Raw genomic sequence first — 26,050 nt, forward strand, 5'->3', positions numbered from 1 at the left:
TCTGGCGTAAAAACAAAAAAGGACAAGTAGTAAACTTCAAAAGCCATTATAAAAGCATATGCAAACGAATAAAAGCAGAATGTCTCAACTACCACAGCATACAAGAGGAAAACCTTCTACGCACCAAATCCAATCGTGCCTTTTACAACTTTGTCAATAACAAACTGAAGGACTCTAGACCTATCCCACCTCTCAAAGGACCCAGCAACAAAGAATACCATGACAATTCATCCAAAGTTAACCTTCTCAATTCATTCTTTGGCTCTGTCTTTGTCAACAGCAACAAATTCATTCCCCCAAATTCATCACTCGCACCTCAAACTCTCTCAATGACCTAACTCAAATAGACTTCACTGAATACTGAGTTGAAAAAGCATTATGTGACCTTAAACCTTCCCTATCAGTCAGACTAGATGGTCTATGTGAATACTTCCTAAAAAAGCTCTCTTCTGCTATAGCTGGACCACTAAGCATAATTTTTGAAAAATCCTTCAGTACCAGCACACTTCCTAAGACATGGTCGAAAGCAATGATCATCCCCATCTTCAAAAAAGGAGACCCCTCCCTTGTCGATAACTACAGACCAATATCACTATGCTGCGTCCCATGTAAAATTATGGAATCAATCATAAACCAATCAATTACTCTCCACCTAGAAACTAATAATCTGCTCTCTAACAAACAATTTGGATTCAGAAAAAAATTATCCTGCAATATACAGCTCCTTCACTGCAAAAACATATGGACAACTCATCTTGATCAAGGAAAATCTATAGATGCAATTTATATTGACTTCTCCAAAGCCTTTGATTTAGTGGTCCATGACAAACTTCTTCAAAAACTCAAATCCTATGGCATCTCAGGATCCCTCCACAGCTGGATTACTGCATTTCTATCTAACAGGCAACAAGTGGTCAAAATAGGAAGCTCCATATCCACACCCATCCGTGTTAAAAGCAGTGTCCCCCAAGGTAGTGTACTGGGATCTACGCTCTTCATTCTCTACATCAACCACCTTTTTGATCTCATCACAAGCAACTGTGTTCTTTTTGCAAATGGTGTAAAACTCTTCAACACTACTGATAACACAACTACTCTACAAAAAGACCTAGACTCAGTTTCTGACTGGTCCAACACATGGCAATTCCAAATCTCAACCAGCAAATACTCTTTACTACACATCTGCAAAAAGAATCAGAACTTCAAATACAAACTTAATAAACAAATTATCACAGATAATCCCCACTCGGTCAAGGACCTCGGAATACTAATAACTAAAGATCTAAGCGCCAAAGCCCACTGCAACAACATTGCATCTCAGACATTAACACCCTTGAAAATGTTCAAAGATACTTCACAAGAAGAGCCCTTCATTCGTCCACTAGAAACAGAATACCCTACGAAACTAGATTTATAATCCTGGGTCTTGAAAGCTTAGAACTACGACACCTTAAACATGATCTAAGTATTACCCACAAGATCATATGCTGCAATGTCCTGCCTGTCAAAGACTACTTCAGCTTCAACCACAACAACACAAGAGCACACAACAGATTCAAGCTTAATATTAACCACTCCAAACTTGACTATAAAAAATATGACTTTAGTAATCAGGTTGTCAAAGCATGGAACTCATTACCGGACTCTGTAGTATTATCCCCTAACCCCAAACATTTTACCCTTAGACTATCCATGGTTGACCTCTCCAGATTCCTAAGAAGTCAATAAGGGGCATACATAAGCGCACTAGAGTGCCTTCCGTCCCCTGTCTTATAGTCTCTCCTATATCTTGTATTTTTTCTCTACTATATTCTCTATAACCTTCATTGTGTGATATTGTGTACTGGACAAAATAAATAAATAAATAAATAAAAATATTGGTAGCAGAAAAGAAATCCAGGAAACTAGAAATGGCAGTCTTGCTTCATGGAACTTTGGACTACAACATGAGATAAAAGCTTTGTTAGAATATTCATGACTGGGAGAACCATGGTAACAAGGTCAGCCAATGCGAGCTTAATTGCATAGCAATTACGTCAGCCAATGAGAGCTTAAACACATCTGAGTCTGTGCAGATAATTGAAATGGAAACTTAAGAGAGATCTCTGTTTGTCTGGGCTTGTCTGCTGTGCTGAAATAAAACTACTCTGTATGCTCTGAACTCTGAAATGAAACTAATTGTTCTCTTCTGCTTGCGTTCTGCTTGTAATTTCTACCATGTTGAAAGAATCTAATATTGATATTGTGCATTTACTTATCTACTATATGTATATACTGTAAAGAAGTTAATGAATGCATCAGTCTCACCGTGTGTGTTTTCTTGATTTAATTTCTGCAACAAACTTTGGTAGGCTTTGATTTAAAATGCTTCCGCCACTTCACCATGTCTTTTCTCAAGAAAGTTTTCTTCACACATTTTAAATGTAACATCCTAATTGTTCTAATACAGATTGACTCATTGTCACCTGCAGCTTATTATACTAAATATTTGCAAAGAAAGTTTAATACCATATGTTTGAGCCAGATGAATTTGTCTCCTGAGATTAAAGCATACAGTACAATTGAAATGTAAATTTCAATTGTACTGTATGTACTTGTCCTTGAAAAGCAGTAGTTCTCTGCCAATGTACACATCTAAGTTATTCTTCCTATTATAACTGCACTATTTGGAATCAGATACTCTATTTGAATTACATAAAATATTAGGAGCACCATTTTTTAACTTCAGAACTATTTTGAAGTTTCTTCAGTTACAATTGCATTTGGTTTCAAAATTAAACACTATTATTAGCAATCCATCTCAAAAAGAAGGAGGTCAGATATAGGGTTGATTACCTGGGATGGAATGAATGTGGCACATTGTGAGATGCCATGTTACTTTGGCATTACACTGGACTGAACATTAACCTTTAAAAGACATTACTGCAATTTAAAACAAAAGATATCCACCCATAATAATTTCTGAGAGAGGACATGGCCAAATGTCATGGCAACACAGATTTCCCAGTGCTAGTCCCCTTCTTTCTGCAGTCAGCATTTACAGTTGAGGATGCATTCTCCCCGACCTGTGTTTGGTCTTAATCTTCTCTGCCCCTATGGCAGAAGCTTGCTGCAGAGGCTGCTGAGTCTTTTGGATCTTGGGCAGCAGGAGAGAGTAGAAGGCTGGGTCTAATGGAGGAACAATCTCTGGGATGCTGAAGGGAAAAAGAAGCAGTGGCAATGTCCTCTGGGCAGGGTCTGGCTGATGTGCAACAAAGCAAACAAAATGGCATGGTGCACTCAGGATAACAATCTGGTGCTCCTACAGGCCCAAGAATCCTACAGCAAATGTGTATGGTTTTGCTCTCCAGAGAGCTGCTGTTGGACGCCTGTCAGCTCCCAGAGTTGCCCCTCATCTGACGGGCACTACAATCGGAGCACTGTGATCCTCAACTGTGTAGCTGTCAAAAGTAGGCCCCAACAGATGAGGCTGTCAATGTTATGAACCTCAGCGCAAGGACCAGGCTCAGTGTGTACTATCAGGCAATTACTGGAATTGTGTGCCAGTTAACAGGCGCAGCTTTGATCTGCTGCAGCAGGCTCAGAAAAAGCTCCGGAAAAGGTAAGCTACTGGAATTATCTTCAGCTGTTTGTCAGTAAGTCTGGCAGCTGCAAGTGGTGCCAGAAGGCTCTGAGATGGAAAACAGATATTTCTCTGCCCATAGCCCTAATGCTTTGGCTTCCACCATCAATCATTTAGAGGTGGTACCAAAGCCTATTAATATGGGCTTTAGCCATCTCATTGTCAGTCAAAATTAATACATGTTGACAGTAAGGGTGGAAATTGCCGAAGGGCCAGGAAGACCTCCCGGAGTTCAAGTAAATTGTTGGGCAAAATGGTTTCCACGACAGATGCCTTGGGTAACCTCAGTAACCTGAGTAACCCCTAGTGCTGGTGTCAATGATGACTATAACCCTAGATGGCTTCAGGATACCTGTCCCCTTGTTAATAGCACAGGACCTCCACCACTCTAAAGATCTGTAGACAGATGAAGGAATCCACACTTTGGTCTTTGAGGTGCCACACCCCGCTCATTGGAATAGGTGTATAAACCTTTGGAGGTCTCTGGAGTGCAACTGAGCCTAGGGAATGATGTGAATGGCTGATATTATCTTGCCAAGGAGAAAGGATAACTGATCCAGAGGAATCAGCCCTTGATTCAGAACACTTTGAGTCCAATGTCTCCTCTCCTGGGACAGATACACCTTGCACGCCAGAGAGTCAATGATGACACCTAGATGAGTCAGTCTAGTAGCTGGAGAGAGTTGACTCTTGCTTATATTCACAAGGAATCTGTGGTGTCCAAGGGAGTTGAGTACTACCTGGATGTCCTCCTCCGCTTGGCATGTGGGAAAAGATGGGATGAGGATATCATCCAGGTAGCATTGGACATGCACAGGTATGGCCCTGAGATGGGCAGCTACAGTGTCTAGGATCTTCATGAACACCCTTGGGACTGACTATAGTCCAAAGGAGGGGCCCTTTATTCATATTCCTCCACATATGAGAAGTGGAGCTATCTACAATGTTCTGGCTAAAAGGGGACATGGAGGTAGGCCTCCAACAAATCAATAGAGGAAAGTCACCCTTTTGTATACCTGCCATGGCATTTTGAACTTGCTGGGTACAATCAATTTATTTAGCCACTTCATTGAGGCTCACTCTCAACTCCCCTTATGACTTTGGTACAACAAATAATATGGAGTAAAAACCCTGCCCCTGCTGGTCCTCAGGCACCCTTTGGATGGCACAGATGTGTAAGAAGTGCAAAATGGCATCCACCATGAGAGTCTGCTTAGTGGAATTTGTGGACCATGGGCGCTTTACAAAGATATCCAGGGGCTTGCAGAGGAACTCAAGGGTGAGAGCAGCTGACAATGTCTCACGCATCCAATTGTCAGATGTTATATCCTCAGAACTTCTTCACCTCAGAACTGGCTAGTCTTGAAGGATGGGAGCAATGCACATGTCCTATGGTTAGGGACTGAGCCAAAAGAGGGGTGTGACCCATAAGGACCCCTATTTATATTGTTTCGGATTCAGTCTTTATTGGCTGTGGTGGGTGTCATTCCCATCATTATAGACTAACTCCACCCACTATGAAGAAGGTTAATTCAAATTGAAGACCTCAAGCCTGGTTGTATTTTTCAACAAAGGAAATATCTAATCTATTAATAATATGTGACATAAATGAGTTTGAGGATTACTCTTGAAATTTAGAAGCACTTAAAAATAAACTGCCTTTTTCAAATAGTTATTTGATATTGTGTCATAAGTATAGAGATTATCTTATATCCAAATATATACTGAGAACAGCATTTTAAAATTGGCTTGCCCTACAATTTGTAAATTAATACATAGCTCTTATTTAAGCAGTAGAAGTTCTCAAATTTTCTTGGTGTTTTCATAATACCTTTTTTTTCATAAGCTGTGCTCACAAAATACACTGAAACACCCCATATTTTAGCATAGCATGTTGTCCATCTTTGACAATGAAGACCTGGACACTATTGGTCACATTAAAATTAAGTGTGGTGTTTCCAAAGATGACTGGTCAGGTTAATTCAGGCACAGAATGTACAGGCATATCTTGGGCAAATGTATAGATATTGCAATTATTGAACTGGTGATTTCAAGCTTGTACATCTTATGTTGTGGTGCACCTTATTTTATAAACCTGACAGCCCTTATTGGCAAAGACATGCCAGCATATGTTTAAGGTTCTGTAAATACAATGTATGTGGAAATTGTTGAACTGTCTTATATGTCTTCAGTACACACTCCTCAATTCACAGGCCTTGAAAGAAGAACAGTGAATACCACAACTCTGTAGACTTTTAATTTTGTTGCTGCAATAATTCTTTGGTGTTCCCACATAGTGGAGCACAGTCTACTGAAAGCAGAATTTGCTTTTGCTATTTTTGTAGTTAATTTTTTAACAATGATCTAAACTTGGGAGACAGTCTGTCTAGGTAACTGAACTGGTCAATTACTGCCTTTTGATTGTGAATTTGGGTTCTATATTTAATACAATTACTTCATCTTTTGAATACTGATGGAGTTCAAAGTTGTCACAAGCTATAAGGAATTTATTCATACTGACTTGCATCACTGGCTTTAAGCTGGTATTCAAGGCACAATCATTGGCAAAGAGGAAGTCTCACAGAACAATTTCCTTCACTTTGAAAATAACTTGACTATCAAGGTCTCCATCCACTCTGTATGGCATCACTACGTAGAGTCTATGGGGAGGGGCAGCATACAAATAAATAAATAGATAAATAAATAGATAAATAAATAAAAAATAAAAAAAATAAAAAAATAAAAAAAAATAAAAAATAAATCACTGCTGGCATCACTGTCCTGAAACACATCATTCAGCATGGCAGTAAACAATATGCTGAATATTGTGGGTATAAGAGCCAGGGTGGTGCAGCAGGTAGAGTACTGTACTGCAGACCACTGAAGCTGACTGTAGATCTGTAGATCAGCGGTTCAAATCTCATCACTGGCTCATGGTTGACTCAGCCTTCCATCCTTCCGAGGTGGGTAAAATGAGGACCTGGATTGTGGGGGCAATATGTTGGCTCTGTTAAAAAGTGCTATTGTTAACATGTTGTAAGCCGCCCTGAGTCTAAGGAGAAGGGCGGCATAAAAATGGATTGAATGAATGAATGAATGAATGAATGAACGAACAAACAAACAAACAACAAGCAAGCAAGCATACAGGCCTGTTCAATACTTGTGACTAAGAATATCTTACAGGATTTTTCAACATCTAGCATTCTGACTATCATGACATCATGGAATTGGTATACAGTAGTCCCTCACCTATCGCTGGTGTTACATTCCAGACCTGGCCGCGATAGGTGAAATCCGCGATGGGGAATTTATCGACTGATAGTACTTATTTAAGTATTTATATTGTAATTGTTTGGTAAGTTTTCATTGTTTTAAGTGTTTATAAACCCTTCCCACACAGTATTTATTTTAGATACAGTATTTAAATACAGTATTTACAATTTTAGATTTTTATTTTTTTTTAAACCTGCCGATTGAGTTCGGCGGGCTGTTTAAATCTGCCGATCGACTTCCTCAGAAACCCACGATGAAGTGAAGCCGCAGTAGGTGAAGCGCAGTATAGCGAGGGACTACTGTACCGTTTAAATGATTTGGTGAGTGTAATGGAATGTAGTCTGGATTCTTATAACATAGAGGGTGCATTCCAGAGGAGCAAATGACAGCAAAGTTTAATAGGACAGAGGAGGAGAGTTAAAACAGAGAATATATTTAATAGTGTAAGCAGTCCATTTTAGTTTGGCAATATTTCTGTCTATAGCAAAGGAACAACAAAGGAAACTGCAGTGTCTTTTCCCCCTGGTTTTTGGAGTTTGACAGCAAGGCAGCCAGACTTTGACATGATCCTTCATAGGTTTTGTTGGCTAAAAATGCTGAAGGCTTTTGTGAGGTCAACAAAAGTTATATAGAGTTCATGATTCTGCTGCTGACACTTTTCTTGAAGTCATGTAAATAGCCTCACAACCTTTGTAGAAGCCACACCATGACTCTGGCAGAAGTCCCAGTTTTCTCTCTCCTAAGTACAGGAGCCATTCCAGGCATACCAGACTGGAAATAAAGCCAGATGGCTTAATTCAGTTTTATTCAAAAGTACATTAACAAAATATTGCAAATCTGAAAGTACAAACCTCCCGCAAATTCTTTTTACAGCCTGATAAGTTAGGAAAAATCTTTTCTGGGTTTGTTTCTCTACATTTATACAGCTGTGGACTCTTGTCCTTACTGGATTGCTGTCCAGGCAGTATCTCTCCCACCACTAAAAAAATCTGTAAAATGTGTAATGTTCTTACACAACATTACACAAATCCAGAAGAGTGATCAGGTGATTTAGCACAACTCTTGCAATGTTTTTTCCTGCAATGAAGAGCAGTGAATGTCCTTGTTAGTTGTTGCATACTTGTTGATTGCCTTTCTCTTGTAGAATTGTACAATGAATGCATTTTTAAGTTCCTAAGCAATAGATCCTTGCTTCCAAAAATATTGGAATAACTCAGATTTTTTTTAAAAATACACTTATTTTATGTATCTCTTCAGGTTTGGCATCTGCTCCTGGGGTTTGCCATTGGATAGTTTCACTGACTTTGACCACTACCGGTGGGCCATTGATAACATTGTTGATAACATTGTTCAGCTAGTGAATGCTGCCTATCATCTTGTTACTAATATATGACAATCAACTGTGTATAGCTTAAAAGTGTTCAGCCCATCTGTGCAAGATCTGAGCCTTTTCTGTAATCAGAGTTGAAATATCTGTACTTAGGAGAGAGAAATTTCTGAGAGACTGAGATCCATAGAGAGTGTTAAGGGCTTCATAGTACTGCTTCAAATAGTTTATATTAGTATATCACCAAATTTTGTCTGCCTTGGTGCTTAGCCATATATCTTGCATTTGTATAGGTTATTCTGGACTATTCTATGTGTTGTGTTTGAGCCTGGGCCAGCCGTTGCTCCCACAGATGGGAGAGACGCGGCACATAGTGAATGTGAAAGCCTGGCTGACAGCCAGGAAGATGTGGCAGACAGCCAGGACGATGTAGCAGACATCCAGGAAGATGTGGCAGAGAGCTAGTAGGATTCAGCAGACAGCCCAGGGGATTTGGCCTGCAGTCCCTCGGACAGTTTGTCCTCGCTCAGTTCGTCTGCAGAGCAATATATTGATTTACGTAACCGAAGAGCTTTGCAAAGAAAGGATCACTTTAAGAAGTATTATAAGTTATGATAGGAGCACCTGGGCTGGGTGTGGTTCCCTTAATGAGGGCTAAAGGGATAAAAAGGGAACAGGGGCCAAGGCAAACTGTGGCTGTTTATCTGTGTTGTTTTGTGGTTCCTGCTTCGAAGTTTCTGTGCCGTTGGAGTTTTCAACCCAGCTTTGTCAGACAAGTGGGAGGTGAAAACTCTGGGACTTGCTGGTCGCTTCCAAAGATTCAAAAGGACTTCTGAAACGTCTTTGTTCATTCCAGGTTGTCTTTGTTTGTTTTTCCGTGGTTTTTTTTGTATGCAGCTGAAGTAAGCTTTGAAATTGTTTTTCAGACATTAAGAACTGTTTTTTGAGTCAGCTATTTTTGTTTATCTAATACAAGTTTGCTGCTTAGCAAAGCACGTGTGTGTTTGATTTCTTTTCATTGGACTATTACACATTGCTGAGCCAGTCAGGTAGAACACTATGAACATTAGTAAAGTTTTTCCCCCCTCAGCATCTGATGATAACACATTCTAATAGACATGATTGATGAAGGTGATGCCTTCCAAGAAGGAAAGCCTGTATCTACTTATCATTCTCTTTTGAACTGGTCATACTGCTTGTAAATAGAGTGTCCTGGCATCTTCAACATCTCTGAAGCAGTCCACAAAGTTAGTTCATGGTTGATTATATTATATCATACTGGATTGAGAAAACTAAAATAAATTATAGACAAGCATATTGAATAAATAGAACAACAGTATTAAATTTGTTCCTGGTTTTTTTTAAATTAGAAATACTTTAAGTCCTAACCATCTGTAGTCAAACTGAATATTTGACAGGGGAAAATGTTTATTTCATTCTTATTTGAATTATACCAGGATATTAGAAAAAAGGATATGAATGTTCATAATATAGACTTATTTATAACACAATTTCTCAATAATTAAAAATGCTGCTGTAAATATGTGTGTGTAGCATATTTTTGCTGATAATGAACACACACACACACACACACACACACACATAAATGGAAAGCTAATCCAAAAGTGTCCTTTTAATTTTGTCTAAATTTGTTTATCATAGACAAACTGCAGTGTTCTATTTCTATCTGAAAATTATATGCATTTGTTCACCAAATCTCAAAACTGAAAGGTTACAATGTGGCTTTTATTATGAAGATGCAATTACTACTCTATGCTCAGTTCACCAAAATCATTCTTCAGATTATATGCACATGGTGATCAGTGAAAAAATTGTCAACATCATGCTGAAAAAGCAAGCAAATTCTTTTTTGCAGAAGAGACGGAGTAATGACACGGACACAAGAGCTGGATTTAAACTGGGTCATTTTTATTAAAATAAATTAGCATAATTTATTCAACTAAATTAGCATAAATTAACATATCTAACTATGACCCAAACAATGGACCTGCAGGGTCAAACAATTGCTTCCGGGGCGGAAAATGACGTCACATAAACTTCCTGGGCAACATATGGGCGTAGCTCCATGCTAGTCCAGGTGAGGGACCCCTCCCTCACCTGAGACCCTGCCATGCACTTGCATGAGGGGGGGTCCCGCCGGCTAACCCCTAACAGGGGACTTAAAGGTGCGGGACCCAAAGACATGTTCCCCCCAACTGCTCAGGTCGCTTCCACCACAAGCTTGGAGAGAACCTGTCAATCATCCCCAAAGATGCCCAACGGAGAACACGCAGTTGCTAAACCACCACCCAGTTTTCCGCCCCTAACCTGCCACAGAGCGGGGGTCAGATCTCTATCTTGGCCCCCCGACTCCCCCCTCTAACTGCGCCAGCTCACGCAGAGACCGCTGCCGGTCCTGTAAGAAAAATGGTGTTCCTCTGTTCTGACAGAGGAAGACCAGCAGCCAGGTAAAGCCACAGCTGATCTATGGTGATGCGAGGATGGGCCACTACCACCCCGCCTAACTCTCTGACTACCGTACCCAGGGCCTTAATAACTCCACGTCTAACCCGGTGAAGGGCCCTAAGGGAAATGGCGTCCCACCAAGTGATCCTCAGGAGGATCCCGACCACACCACTTGTTTGGTGGGCCCCACAGTGCGAAGCCACCGCAGGCTTCGCGAGCCTGGCCGATCTAAAGTAGACCCCCAGGCCCACACAGGTCCTTGCCACCGAGGTGCAAGACCCGCCACCTAGGCGCAGCTATGGGATGCCGCCCTCCCAGCACCAACTGGGCACAGCAATGGGATGCCGCCCTCCCAGCACACCTCTGGGCGCAGCAATGGGATGCCGCCCCTGGCACCGACTGGGCGCAGCAATGGGATGCCGCCCTCCCAGCACCAATTGGGTGCAGCAATGGGATGCCGCCCTCCCAACACCACCTGGGCGCAGCAATGGGATGCCGCCCTCCCAGGACCAACTGGGCACAGCAATGGGATGCCGCCCTCCCAGCACCACCTGGGCGCAGCAATGGGATGCCGCCCTCCCAGCAACCGTGGTAGAAAAACCCTTCCAACCGCACGCCTCTTCTCCCCAGCCAGACGACGGTGACCCGTCCTCCCAAGGACAGTTGGGTCCTCCCGGCGGTTCAAGATGCTGAGCGGCCGGCCCAGGATCAGTACGGTGGCCGCAGAGCAACCCGTCAGTGTCGTATTGGCATGGCTACCTGGAAAAGGACACAGAGAGGTTACCTAGCCTAAGACCCTGGCCTAAATCCTCAGCGGACCTAACATAACCCAAATATGCTGCTGACCGCCAGCGGCCGATCTCCTGAATCCTCTGGGCCGGGAAACCAGAAAGTGCCGCGCTAGTGGCGGCGCCTATACGGAACGAAAGCGTTCCCTAGCCGGCGGGATCAATGCCTACCTTAGCCATTGCCCTGGATACTAACACCCAGAATTGATACCGGGTCAGAGGGGTACCGTCCTGATGCTTAAAAAGGTACTCTTGCCCCGACCCCCTCAAGCTACAAAAATGCCGCAAAGCAGCCACCGGGCACACAGACTGGTCGGTGGCCACGCTAAGCTCTATACTAAACCCCTCTGTGTAACTGATCTGTCTTGGAATGTCTCACCCAAAGGGAGACACCCCCCTGCCTAAAGGCTAGATCAGTGTACTGGAAGGCACGGAGAGACGTGTCAGCCTGTGAGGAGGCCATGGCCTCGCTGACCCTTAGGGGCCCCAAAAAAACATGATGCAAATCGCTGCCCTAAAAAGACGGGCCTCGTACAGAGAGGCACACAGACTGTCCAAAGCCTGATTAATCAGGGACAGCTGCTGAACCATCAGGGCCTGATGAGTGTCACCAGGGGTCCCCTGTCGCTCCCTCACCCAGCCTTCCAGCATCTTCCAAATGCGGAAGTCGCCAGAAAAATCTGCAAACCCCCTCTCCTTGGACAGAAAGGCGAGGCCGGCTAACCGGGACCTAATTGTCCTAACTGAAAGGCCACGCTGCCTAAGCTGGACACAAAATTCTGCCAGGTGTTCCACTGGGGCAGGCCAACTATGGGGGTAACCCCCATCCTGCCTGAAATCCCCAAACTCCTTACCTGCATGCTGGTAAGCCCTCAGGGTGCCTGGTGCTACCGAGAGGGCGATAGCCCTGGAGGCCTCTTCTCTCCACCGCTCGGGAACCCGCCCAGGCTCCAAAGGTGGTCGGGGAATGCCTCTGGCGACTCTCGGGCCCATGGGGCCAGGGTCCGAAAACCGGACAACTGACCACGGGACAAGGCGTCAGCAACCCCGTTATCTAACCCGGGGACATGTCTGGCCAAAAAACAATGCATTTAGGGACAAGGACCTGTGCACAAAATGGCGGACAAGCCGCATGACCCTGTCACTCTTAGAGGACAGGGCGTTCACAACATGGACAATCGCTAAGTTGTCGCACCAAAAATGCACAGTCTTGTCCCTAAACTGCTCCCCCCAGAGCTCTAAGGCCACTATCAGGGGAAAAGCTCAAAAAAGGTCAAATCCTTAACCAGGGAAGAGGAGCTCCACTCCGGAGGCCAAGCCGACCAGCACCACTGGTCACCTAACACTACCCCAAAACCACAAGTCCCCGCGGCATCGGAGCAGAGCTGCAACTCAGCTTCCAAAAGAAGCTCGTGCCTCCAAAAAGACAGCCCATTAAATTGTTCTAAAAACTCCCGCCATACGCAGAGGTCAGCCCTGACCCCTGCGCATAAGCGGGTATGATGATGGGGCAAACGGAGCCTCTTCATCACAGCGTATAACCTCCTAGAAAAGGCCCTGCCCGGCACAATGACCCGGCAGGCAAAATTAAGTATCCCAGCTAGTTCCTGGAGCTGCCGAAGAGTGACCTTCCTGCAGCCCAGAACCGCATCGAGCTTACCCCTGATTTTAGTCAACTTGTCCAGGGGCAGTCTAGAAGATTGCTCCTCCGAGTCCAATTCAATACCAAGGAAGGTAATCCTGGTGGCAGGGCCTTCGGTCTTCTCAGAGGCTAAAGGCACCCCCAACTGAGCACAAAGGGCTTCGAAGTCCCGCATTAGAGCAAAGCATTGCTCTGAATGCGCAGACCCCACCATCAAGAAATCATCAAGGTAGTGAACGACCGAGCCCAGACCACTGCGCCTCCTGAGCGCCCACTCCAAGAAGGTGCTAAAACTCTCAAAAAGAGAGCATGAGACAGAGCAACCCATGGGTAAAGCCCTGTCCACATAAAAACCACCTTCGAAATGGAAGCCCAACAGCTCGAAGCCGTCTGGGTGTATGGGGAGGAGCCGGAATGCAGACTTAATGTCGCATTTACCCATAAGGGCTCCAACCCCACACTCCCTTACCATGGCCACGGCTGCATCAAAGGATGTGTACTGGACTGAACAAAGTTCGACAGGAATGAAATCATTCCCTGACTCCCCTTTAGGAAAAGACAAGTGGTGAATCAACCTAAAATCACCACTCGCCTTTTTTGGGGACCACCCCTAATGGGGACACCCTAAGATTCGGGAAGGGCGGCTCCGGGAAGGGCCCCAGGACCCTCCCCTCGGCCACCTCCTTCGCTACTTTGGACCGAACAATGTCTTCACGTCTTACAACCGACCTGAGGTTGTCGGACATGAAGGCTTGCCTAACCCCATGTAAGGGATCCTGAATCCCTTTGAGAAACCTAGCAAGAGAGCAGCCGCTCTCGAGCGAGGGTGGTAGTCCCTCAACCAACCCTCAAGTGTTTTTAAATTAATTGGGCTGGGCCCCTTTTCCCCCAGAAGGTGGGGGTTGTTCCCTGGACCCCCTCCCCTCCTAACCATCCCCTTTTAGGGGCAGGGGCACACCGAAGCGGCATGGGAACCCCCGCCCTCCCGCACACATGGCTGTACTTACAAAAGGGGGGGAAACAAGCCCCCTTTGCAGCAAACCCAAGACATGCGGCGAACGGGTCCCACACTGTGGTGGCCCCTATACCTAATACCCCTGGCCCCGATGGGTAATCCGTCAAAAGGGGCGGAGGCACTACGGCCTGCGTTGGCGGGGTCCAAACCCCCCGCCCCCGACACACCAGGCCCTAGCAGAAAAGCTGCCCCAGGGGCCTGTGCCCCCGCAGTAGGAGCCGGCGGGAGGCCAAACCTGGTTACAGGTGCCCCCCCAAAAAACCCCAAGAAACTGGGACCGGGTGGCACCAACCCCCATTCCCTCCAGCAGGACCCAACCGGGGGGCCCTTCCTGGTTAGTCCTGGCCGAGGGCCTCATCACCCTCCTAGGCACAGCTACCAGCTGGGCTACCAAAATATTTAAATAATTAATGTTTGACCATAATATATATATAAAAATATTAATTAATTTTGACCATAATTATCAGTATTAGCAGTCTTATTATTATTATTATTATTATTATTATTATTATTATTATTGTTGTTTTAAACCATCGTTTTTGTTTTGTTTTTTGTTTTTTACACAGTAATGAAACCGGGGCCGCCTAGGCCCCAAAAGAGGGCAGCCATTGGCCTCTGCCCAAACAGGCAGCGCAGCAGCAGGAAGCTGCCGCCAAGGGCCTAACTGCCCTCCGTACAGGGGCCACAAACCCGGGGGGGCCGCACACGCGAGCCCTCCACCCAATCCCCCCACGCTCCCGAGGGGGCGACCAGAACAATCCCCCCCGGACGCCATAGAGGGCAACAGCCAAAACAGCAGAAGGCCCTGCCTTCCCGCCAGACCCAAAGCCTCCAGACCGTTCCACGAGCCTCCGAACGAGGCTCTCAACATGGCGGCCGCAACACGTCGTGGAAGCGCAGGCCTGGATGAGCTGAAAAGGGGGTCTTTTCCCCACTGCTCTCAACGAGCCGCAGCCTCCTCAAGCCTCCGACAAGGCTTCAAAAGTGACGGCTGCCGCAGCCGCCGAAAGAGGCACCAAGAGCAGACATCCGAATGTCTGCTCTTCTGACGTAGTCCGGGCGAACAGGCCGAACCCGGGCCTGCACGCCCTTTTATAGGGCTGGCAAGCCCCGCCCGGACAGGTCAGCAATCAGGCCACCCTGGCCTGATTCTCGGCCGAAGTCTCGCAATCTCGCGAGACTTCAGCCGAGATCCAAGATGGCGGCTGCCATGTGTCCGGTGTCGTCCCGACCCTCCTGCAAAAGGCACTGGCGGGTATGTCCGCCGATGCTAATTTCATAATCAATTTGCAAACAGATATAATTTGACTGAACAATTTGTTCACAACAAAACAAAAAGCTAGGTCAGCTTCTAAAATCAATAAGCAAAACACTGTAACTGCTGTGAACTTGTTGTTTACATATATCTGCCACACATAAGAACCAATCTAAAAATCAGTTGTTGTCCAACACTTGGTCTCCATAAGAAGTCAACCAGTTACCTTAGGAAAACTGGCAACCTCAGCATGGAATGATAGAAAGTCTTCACAGGTTTGTGTCTTAGTTCACAATGGGCATTTCTCTCTTTTTTCTTTCTTTCTTTCTTTCTTTCTTTCTTTTTCTTTGTAAATGATGTCTATTGCTTTAGCTTGATCGAGTTGTGTAGTCCATATGTTTTTACAGTGTAGGAGTTGCAAATGGACATGAAGTGGTTTAAATAAAGAGTTCTCTATCAAATCCTGCACCTGTCAATAGTGGTGTCCCTCAAGGCAGCATTCTAGGACCAACGTTCTTCATCCTTTACATAAATTATCTTTATGATCATATTATAAGCAATTGTGTTCCCTTTTCCGATAATGTTAAACTATTTAATACCACAAACAATGCTACTACCCTTCAAAACGACCTTGATTATGCATCAGAATGGTCAAACAATTGGCAACTTCAAATCTCAACCAACAAATGCTCTGTCTTACACATTGATAAAATAAGAATCAGATCACAAAATACAAGCTTGGAGGACGTGACCTTGTAAACGACCCTCATTCTGTCAAGGACTTTGGAATACTCATATCTAATTATCTAAGTGCCAAAGCCCACTGTAACAATATTACCAAAAAGGCACTAAGAATAGTCAATCTAATCTTACGTAGCTTCTTGTCTGGCAATATTACACTGCTAAGTAGTACGTTCAAAACATTAATTAGACCAATTCTCGAATACAGCTCACCTGTCTGGAACCCACACTGCATATCAGACATTAATCCAATTGAGAGAGTCCAGAAATATTTCACAAGGATCCTCCACAAAATACCTTTTGCACCAGCTTTGAAATTATGGGCTTAGAAAATTTAGAATTATGTCGCCTTTGAAGTGATCTAAATGTAGGTCATAAAATTATCTGCCACAATGTCCTACCTGTCAATGACTACTTCTACATCAACAGCAATAATACAGGAGGACACAATAGATACAAACTTAATGTAAACTGCTCCAAACTCGACTGCAGAAAATATGACTTCAGCAAAAGAGGATCAATGTCTGGAATTCAGTACCTGACTGTGGTTTCTTCCTCAAACCGCAAAAACTTTAACCTTAGGCTGTCTACAATCAACCTCACCCCATTCCTTTTTTATTATTATTATTATTTTCAAAAAAGACAGACAAAGACATACAACATTAAACATTTAAGGAGCTACCATTGCTCCGCTTATCGTAGAAGTCTAACTAATACAGAATATAAAAAAACTCTAACTGTTACCAGATCTGAGCAGAAATGCCACACTTGCAAATTGCATTATCATTAAATTTGATTCTATGTTTTTAAGATTAAGATTATTGATTAAATTTCTTTATATGTATATATCTATTTTATTTATTTTTTAAAAAGTAATACACTTGTATATATATATAGAGCAATAAACAGATTATTAGTAATACAAAAAGAGAATAAAATAAACACTTCTAAATTAGTTATCATATAAACTATTTGATTCTATCTTATAATTTTTCAAATAATCATTTATTCTTACATATTTAATTTTTAATTCTATTTTTAACATTCCACCAATCATATACTTTATCCCATATTTTGTAGAATTCTGTTTCGGTTTGGTTATTCAAACGTTTAGTCATCATGTCTAATTCTGCACATTCTATAATTTTTTTGAATACCTCCATATCTTTCGGTATCGTCTTTTCTTTCCATTTCTGTGCAAATACTATTCGTGCCGCCGCCAATATATGTATTATTAAATAGTAAATTTCTTTTTTATACTTTATATTTGAAATACCCAATAGGAAAAATTCAGGAGATTTTTTAATCTTCTCCTTAGTTATTTCATTTATCCAATTCTCTACTTTATTCCAAAATATTTTTGTCTCAGAACAGGTCCACCATGCGTGGTAATATGTACCAACTTCTTTTTTGCATTTCCAACAAATAGGCGATACAGATGGAAACATTTTAGAAATTCTATGTGGTGGAAGGTGCCATCTATAAAACATCTTAATTTGATTTTCTTTAAAAGAAATTGATTTTGTTATTTTCCAATTATACATCCATATCTTTTCCCAAGTTTCTAAATTAATCTCTTTACCAAAATTTTTGCACCAACCGATCATATTATCTTTCAATATCCAACCTATCGTTCTATGGTTTAATAAATATTTATAAACATTTCCAATTGTCTTTGTTTGATTTTGAAATAATAATTTACTCAATACATTGTTTTCTTTCTTAAAAATATAAGTCTTTACGTCTATTTGATATCTAGAACTAATCTGCATATAATGCCACCAATCTAAATCTATACCTAACTCGTATAACTCTTGTTTTGTTCTTAATTTTAATTGATTATCTAACAAATCACTATATTTCCATATCTTACCTTTTCCTTTAAGATTCGGGTGTACAATGGCTTCAAAGGGTGAAACCCATTCTGGCATTACTAAAAAGTGATTTTTCTTTATTTCATTCCACACTTCTATCAATGCTTTTCTAATAACATTATTTTTAAAATATGAGTGGGTTTTTAATTTATCATACCATACAAATGCGTGCCAACCGACCATCAAGTCGTGACCTTCTAGGTTGAGCAATCTTTGATTTTCTAATGTCAGCCATTCTTTTATCCATGTCAGAGCCGTGGCATGATAATATAGTTTCCAATTTGGGAGACCAAGGCCTCCTCTTTCCTTACGATCTTCTAATGAATTTTGTTTTATTCTTGATTTTTTACCTTGCCAAATAAATTTTCTTATTATCTTATTCAATTCGGCAAAGAATTTCGTTCCTGGATTTATTGGGATCACTTGGAAAAGAAACAATATTTTTGGAAGGATATTCATTTTGACTGTGGAGATTCTTCCTACAAATGATAATTGTAAATTACTCCATATTTCTAAATCTTTTTTGATCTGACTTAATAATTTTAGATAATTGTCATTTTTTAAAGATACAGCTTTGGAAGTCATCCATATCCCTAAATATTTCACTTTTTTCGTGATCTTCATGTTTGATAGGTCTCCTAAATATTTTCTCTGTATTTCAGTCATATTTTTTGTTAAATATCTGTGTCTTATCCTTATTTATTTTCAATCCTGCAACTTTCTCATATTCTGCGATCACTTTTATTAAATTTAAAATAGATTCTATTGGGTCGTCCAATACAAACACTACGTCGTCTGCAAATGCTTGTGTTTTATAGGTTTCTTTCCTGATTTTCAATCCTTTTATTTCCTTATCTGCTCTTATTTTTATCAACAATACTTCTAAGGTTAAAATAAATAACAATGGTGATATTGGGCAGCCTTGTCATACTCCTCTTTGTATAACTACATTTTCTGTCTGTTCACCATTTATAATAATTTTAGCAGTTTGTTCAGAGTATATGGCGTCTATTATATTAAAAAAATTTGTTCCTACTTCCATCTTATTTAATTGTATTTTCATAAAATTCCAATCCACATTGTCAAACGCTTTTTTAGCATCCAGGAATATAAGTGCCATTTGCTTTTCAGGATGCTGCTCATAGTATTCCAAAGTATTAACTATTATTCTTAAATTATTTTTTATGTGTCTTCCTGGTAAAAATCCATTTTGATCACTATGTATCATGTTATTTATAATACTTTTAAGTCTATTAACAAATATTGATATAAAAATTTTGTAATCGACATTCAACAATGAGATAGGTCTGTAATTTTTTATTTTTTTCTTTCTTGGTATCAGCCTTATGTATTAAGGTTATTAAGGTTTCTGACCAGGTTTTTGGTAATTTACCTGTTGTCAATATTTGATTATATATCTCAAGCATGTTAGAGAAAAAAATTTCTAATTCTAATTTATAAAATTCAGCTGGTATTGCGTCTGGACCGGTCGCTTTGTTATTTTTTTTATTCTTTATAGCTTGTTTTAATTCTATATCAGTAATAGGTCTATTTAATCTTTGCTGTTGTGTTTCGGTTAAAACTGGAAGTTCTATTTTTTCCAAATATTTAAAAATTAAATCCTCACTTATCTCTTCTTTCTTGTATAATTGTTTATAAAATTCCAATACTATTTCCTTTTTATCTTCTATTCTGTATTTTATTATACCTATTGGATCTGTCAAATTTTTTATAATTTTATTTTCTCTCTCTTTTCTTAGTTTGTATGCCAGCCATCTTCCAGGTTTATTCGCATGCTCAAAGTGATCTTGTTTTGATCTCTTTATCTTTTCTACAATTGGTTCTTGTTCTATTAATCTCAATTTATGTCTTATTAATTCTCTCTGATTTTTTAATTTATCATCCTTGTCCTCTTTTTGCATTAAAATTTCTAATTTTCTTAATTCTTCTACTAGTGTTCCTTGATATTTTTTCTTTTCTTTATTTTTTTTTTGCTATAAATGATATTGTTAGTCCACATATGTATGCTTTAGTTATATCCCATAAATTTTGGGGAGTGGTATCTATATTGTTATTTATTTTTTAAAAAGTCTCTAATTCCTTCTCTATCCATTTCTTATATTCCGGATCTTTTATTATAGTTCTGTTCATTGACCCATTCTTTATTCTCCTTTTACCTTTCCAATATATGGATAAAGGGTTATGGTCCGCCCAAGTATTTGTCTCTATTTCTATTTCACTTATTTGTTCCATTATGTGAGTAGGGGCCCAAGCCATATCAATTCTAGACCATGTCTTATGCGGGTTAGAATAAAAAGTATACTGTTTATCTTTTAAATGCAGTTCTCGCCATACATCTTTTAATAATAATTCTGAACTCATTTTCCAAAATGAGGCCAGTAAAATTACCTTTTTTTTCTTTTCTTTTCTTTTCCCATTATAATCCATATGGTCATCTGAGATTGCATTAAAATCTCCTATTATTATCATATTTTCAATTGATAACTCATTAATTTTTTCATGTAAATCTTTATAAAATTGTTTTTGATTATCATTTGGTACATAAATTGAGACAATTGTTAATGGTTTTGTTTCTAAATCTAATTGTACTATCAAAATCCTTCCATCCCCATCGTTATATATTTCTTTTGATTCAATTAGTTCATCAATATACATTGCTACACATCTTTTCTTTTGATTAGCCAAACTGGTGAATAATTTTCCCAGTTTTGAATTTTTGAGGAGACTTCTTTTTGATTTTTTGATATGAACTTCTTGTAGGATATTTATCTGGGCTTTTTGTTTCGTAAGTTTAGTTAATACTTGGTTTCTCTTCCTTGGGTTGTTCAATCCATTTACATTGACAGAAAATATTTTCAAATCATGTCATCTTTATTTGTAGTACCTTTTAGCTTCTTTTGGTTCTCGAAGTCGAGTATCCAAAATTAAATCCTGTGAAATCTGTAGTTGTTTCTGCTTCACCACCAACGCTTCTTCCCCTCCGTCACCTGTGGCCCCCATCATATCATCGCTAGGCTTTGGTTGAATCTGAATTTGAGCGGTGCTGTCCAGTCCACTGCGTGCCAAGAAAGATCTTGCTTGTTCTACGCTTTCTATTTTCACTCTCGTTGATTGCCATGTTAGAGTCAACCCTTCTGGTATCAGCCATCTGAAAACAATGTTCTTTCTGATTAAGATACTTGTAAGAAAATAATATTGTCTTCTACTCTCTCGGACTCTCCTCGGAACTTGTTTCAGAATCGTGATTTCTTTCCCGTCGCGTTGATAGGACTCGTTTTTTGTGTATCTCAATATCTCGTCTTTGACAATACTTCTTGTGAACTTAATGTGGACTTCTCTGGGTAAGTTATGGCGCCTTACATAGCCAGTCTGAACTCGGTAGACGTCGTCGATTTCTTTTACCAGGTCTGTTGGGTCTAACTGCAAAATAGCTCCCATGACTTCTGCCATTTTTGAAGGTAAGTCTTCATCTCTTTCTTCTTCAATATTTTGGAACCTCAAACCATGTTGTGCAGAGTGGAGTTCTAGGTTAGTTATTGCTATATCGAAGTCTCTACGGGCTGCATAGTTACGGTCTTCATATGCTTCTACTCTCTGTCCCGCCTCTTGGATTTTTTTCTTCTGTCACTTGTATTCTCTTTTCGCTATCTTGTAGTTTTTGTTGCATGACTTTTATATTTCTGTCCATTTCGACAACATTCCCTTTTACTGCAGTTAATTCAGTTTTAAGTTCCGCAATTTCTTTTTTAATTTCGTCTTTCATCTCCTTCATCTCTTGCCTCAGTTCTTGTAGGTAAGTTTTCATTTCTTCTTTGTTTGTGTCACTTTGAGTTTTTGCCTGGGTTTGTAGTGCCTTGATGTCTGCTAGTGCTTCTTGCATCATCTGGAAACTAGGATCCATCGTAGGCTTGTCTTTTTCTTTCTCTTTGGCCAACATTGTGGGTACGGTCCTTTGTTGTAACGGTGATGAAGTTGGGGAGACCCTGGGTGTAGAGGTTGAGGCGGGAGTAGTTGGTTGTTTGCGCGTTGTTATTGTAGTCACTGAAGTCACACTCTGTGCCCTGTGGGAACCTTTCATAATCCAAAATCACTGTTATTATTTTATTTTAAAAATTATTTTAGTCTGAATTTTATATATTCTTGATAAGAAAATGGAACAAAAAAAAGAAAAAAGAAAAGAAAGAAATTAAATATATCAATTCAATCCAATTACTGCTATAATTAATTATTTAGTTTAATTAAAAAGGAGAGTGGAGAAAAAGAAAAAGAAAGGAGGGGGGGAAAGGTAAAAATAAATATTTCAGTGAGTTCCTAGACTCCTTAAAAGGGGGATCAGGTGGGGGAAAGGAAGAAACCAATGTTCTAGCACATAGCTATTTAATAATGAAAGAGAGAAAAGATATAAATGTAATTTGGAAAGGGGAAAAAATAATAATAATTGAAGATAAAAGATAGAAAAGGGAGAGAGAGAAAAATGAAAAGAAGAGAGAAAAAAATAAAAAGGAAGAAAAATGCAAAGGATTTCTTAAAAGAAAGGTGAATAGAAAAAAAACAACTGGAGAGAGTTTCTTTTAAAAGAAAAAAAGAAAGAGAAAGGAAAAGAAAATATTTTATATATTTAAAAAATATTTAAAAAAATATGTATAAGATTATTTCTGATATTCAAAAAAATATGTATATATATATATATATATATATATATATATATATATATATATATATGTAAAAATGAAAAAATAAAGAGGGTAGTTATAGTGAACACACTTTTAGTTAGAAAAGAGAAATATATCAAAACTTCTAAAGGAAAAAGGATCCAAAAATTTCTGATAAGTCCAAATAAAGTGAGCCTAACTTATGCTCTAGTAAAATTATCCAGAAAAAGAAAAAAAAAGAAATATGAATCCAAAACCAATGTCCAGTGTAATTTCCAAATTCAAATACTAATAAAATAGTCCAAGTTTCTTTATTTTATTTTATATATAAAACAACAGCAACAACAACGAAGAATAGAAAAATAAAAATACAAAAAATATCCTTACACCTCTAGTGCCACACAGAAAATAGTACCAGCAAGTCCAAGGAAAAGATTAAAAAGGGAATAAAAATAATGTCAAAAATTTTAAAAATAGAAAAATAGAATAAATAGTCCAAAAATCATTTCAAATATTTATAACTTCAGTAAAATTCCATTGAAATAGTGTAAATTGAATTTAGTTCAGTTCATTGGTTCTATAGTATTTAATTAATTAATATATTTACTTCATCCACTCCATAATTTCCAAATCAAACTTTAGTTTTGTAAAAGAAGAAGAAAAAATTTATATATCAAAAAATATGACAAGAAAAAATAGAAGGAAAAAAGGGAAAGTAAACACACCACACTATATCTTTAGGTTAAAAAAAAAGTGAAAGTTATACTCAATTGTAACAAAGACAAGTAGTTCCGGCTAATCTTCTCCTCCGCGTATGGATATCACTTACAGTTTCCTTCTTTTGTTATATTCGCCTTAAAGTTTAAGATCTTCTTTTCCCAAACTTGTATAGATACCAAAAGAGTTCCGTGTGGTGCTGGCAATCTCCTTTATCTGCTGATCTGTTATTTGTAGACTTCTCTTCTATTTTTGAACTTCCGCTTTCGGCGACCGCTATGGCTGTGTCCAGGCAGCCGCCTGGGCACAGCTCTCCATGCCTGCAGCTGCGGGGTTGTCCCTAACCCCCGGGACCATGGCGATCCATCCCAGGGTGTCCAGGAGACCCCCTGTCCTGGGCCGACCCCTCCGGTGTCGGCACAACGCGAATCCGCGTCCTGCAAGGTGGAAAGGTGGACTGCGGTACCGGAGCTCAGCCTCCGCTCCTCCGGTGCGATCGGGCTCCACCCGGAAGATCAACCTCACCCCATTCCTAAGAGGTCTGTAAGGACGTGCATAAGCGTACCATTGTGCCTACCATCCCCGTCCTACTGGACATTGTGTCTAACATCCCTGTCGCCTGTCATATTGTCCTCATTTATCTGTATGTACTTTGTTTATGTTTATGTTTATACCTATATCTGCTATCCTGTCCATGTTTGACAAACAAATTATAAATTAAAATAAATAAATAAAGTTGGACTAGGAGTAAACTGCTTCCTGCAAACTTTCTCCTCCATAGTTTCACACACAGCAGCAGCATCCTCTGCTTTCCTGTGGGGGAGGAGAGTGCAAGCTGGAAGGGGGAAATCTGAAGGTTTCCAGGGTAGTCTCCCAGAGGAACCTCACCGTCCTTCTCAGGCCAGGGAGAGGACTCCCAGATGGGGGCTTTGGCTGCCTGGAGCCCTGGGTAATTGAGGGCAAGCACCCATCCTGGTGCTCGAGCTGCCAGGGCATTGGGGCCCTGCAGCCCAGCCCAAGCCCACTTTCCTGAGGGGGATCATGGTGGGTCCAGGAGGGCAAAGTGCATGGGTCAGAGTAAGGCCAATTCCCTCTCTTTGCAAAGGAATGTAACCAAAGCATCTTCACAATAGGCTGAGAGAGACCAGGAGGAGAGGGCAAGGGGTTGGCAAAATGGCATCACGGCTGCTGGTGGCCAAGTGCTAAGGCACAACTTCCCTCAGAGCCTTTCTTCCTTTCATTCCAATCTCCCTCCCTCCCTCCCTCCCTCTCTCCCTCCCTCCCTACTGCCTGCCTGCCTGCCTTTTTATTTCTTTCATTTGGAACCATTATGTAATGGCATATTACAATCAATGTGCTCACCTTTCCCATTACATGAATTTGCCAGAATATCCAAACAGCATATTTCAATGATATATTTAGATATTCTTCCAAAGTCTTTGCATCATTTTATACATATCTGCTGCCTGCCAAATACAATTACATTTATTTAATGGCATACCCAAGATAGGTTTATAAAGGTTGTTTCACACATACTTGACCTTATTATTTATGAATTATCTAATTATATGGAATTTAATACAATACATGAAAGAAACACATTTATATGATAATGCCTATTGCACTGGAGCTTCAATTTACCTGCCTTTGTCTCCTAAAACATGTCTCAAAGTGTGTTTTATGGATTATATACTGTAACCTGTCCCTCACCCACTAGTTTTGTTTCAACTTTGAAAGTCAAATAGTGAAAAGCCTGCCATGTAAATGCCATTTCAGCAAGAAAGCTGCTATCTGCATAGAATTATACAGAAAGCAGCCTGTTGGTGCCCTCTGTTGCTTTTTGGAGAAAACTGAACATTGAAAAAATAAAATACCTTTCCAACAGTGCATATTGTTGAAAGCTGAACAGTTGTTTAGACAGCAACATTTTGTGCGGAAATTGTAATCCCTATTTATTCCAAGTAGTATAAAATATCTTTAGGAATGATTAGAAATGTCATCTTAGTACCAATGAGAATAAAATAATATTGCATAGAGGGAATGACTTTGTTTTCTCTTTTCATGAGTTCACTATTTTTTGTATGCAGCAAGCATGATTTATCTCATTCTTGCTAATATGCGTCTGTAATAATCCAGGCTAATCTGATGTGACGTCTGCTGTTTTTCTTATGTTTTATCAATCCACAGTCTAGCTTTTGTTTCTATGCAGCTTTCAGCCCCAGTGCTTTATGGAAAATAGATCTTTGCAACATGGATAAATTCAAGCACTTTCATATAAACTAGCAATGTATCATAATCTACATAAATGTTTCTGGGGTTTTTTTCCAAAAAGAAGTGTACATATTCATCAAATGTAGAATATATATCTAGTGGTGATAAACATTTATATCTGAATCTGACTTTTCAAAATAATGTATATCCATAAAACAATATATGTTTTTATTGTTGCTCTTTCCTGGTAATCATATTCCTCCTGGTGCCTCTATTTAGTATTTTACAGTTACTGACAGCATAAATAATTGGCAAAAAAGGAGGTGTGTGTTTTTAAAAAAGAAAGTTTACTTTAATTCCATTTCTAGTTTGTCAACATTAATCTGTTGTTGAGTTTGAAGGCTATCATTGGTTAATGCTAACCCTGAACATAAATTCACATGTCA

Source organism: Erythrolamprus reginae, chromosome 4 (genome assembly GCF_031021105.1).
Source record: "Erythrolamprus reginae isolate rEryReg1 chromosome 4, rEryReg1.hap1, whole genome shotgun sequence".
Classification (NCBI taxonomy): domain Eukaryota; kingdom Metazoa; phylum Chordata; class Lepidosauria; order Squamata; family Dipsadidae; genus Erythrolamprus; species Erythrolamprus reginae.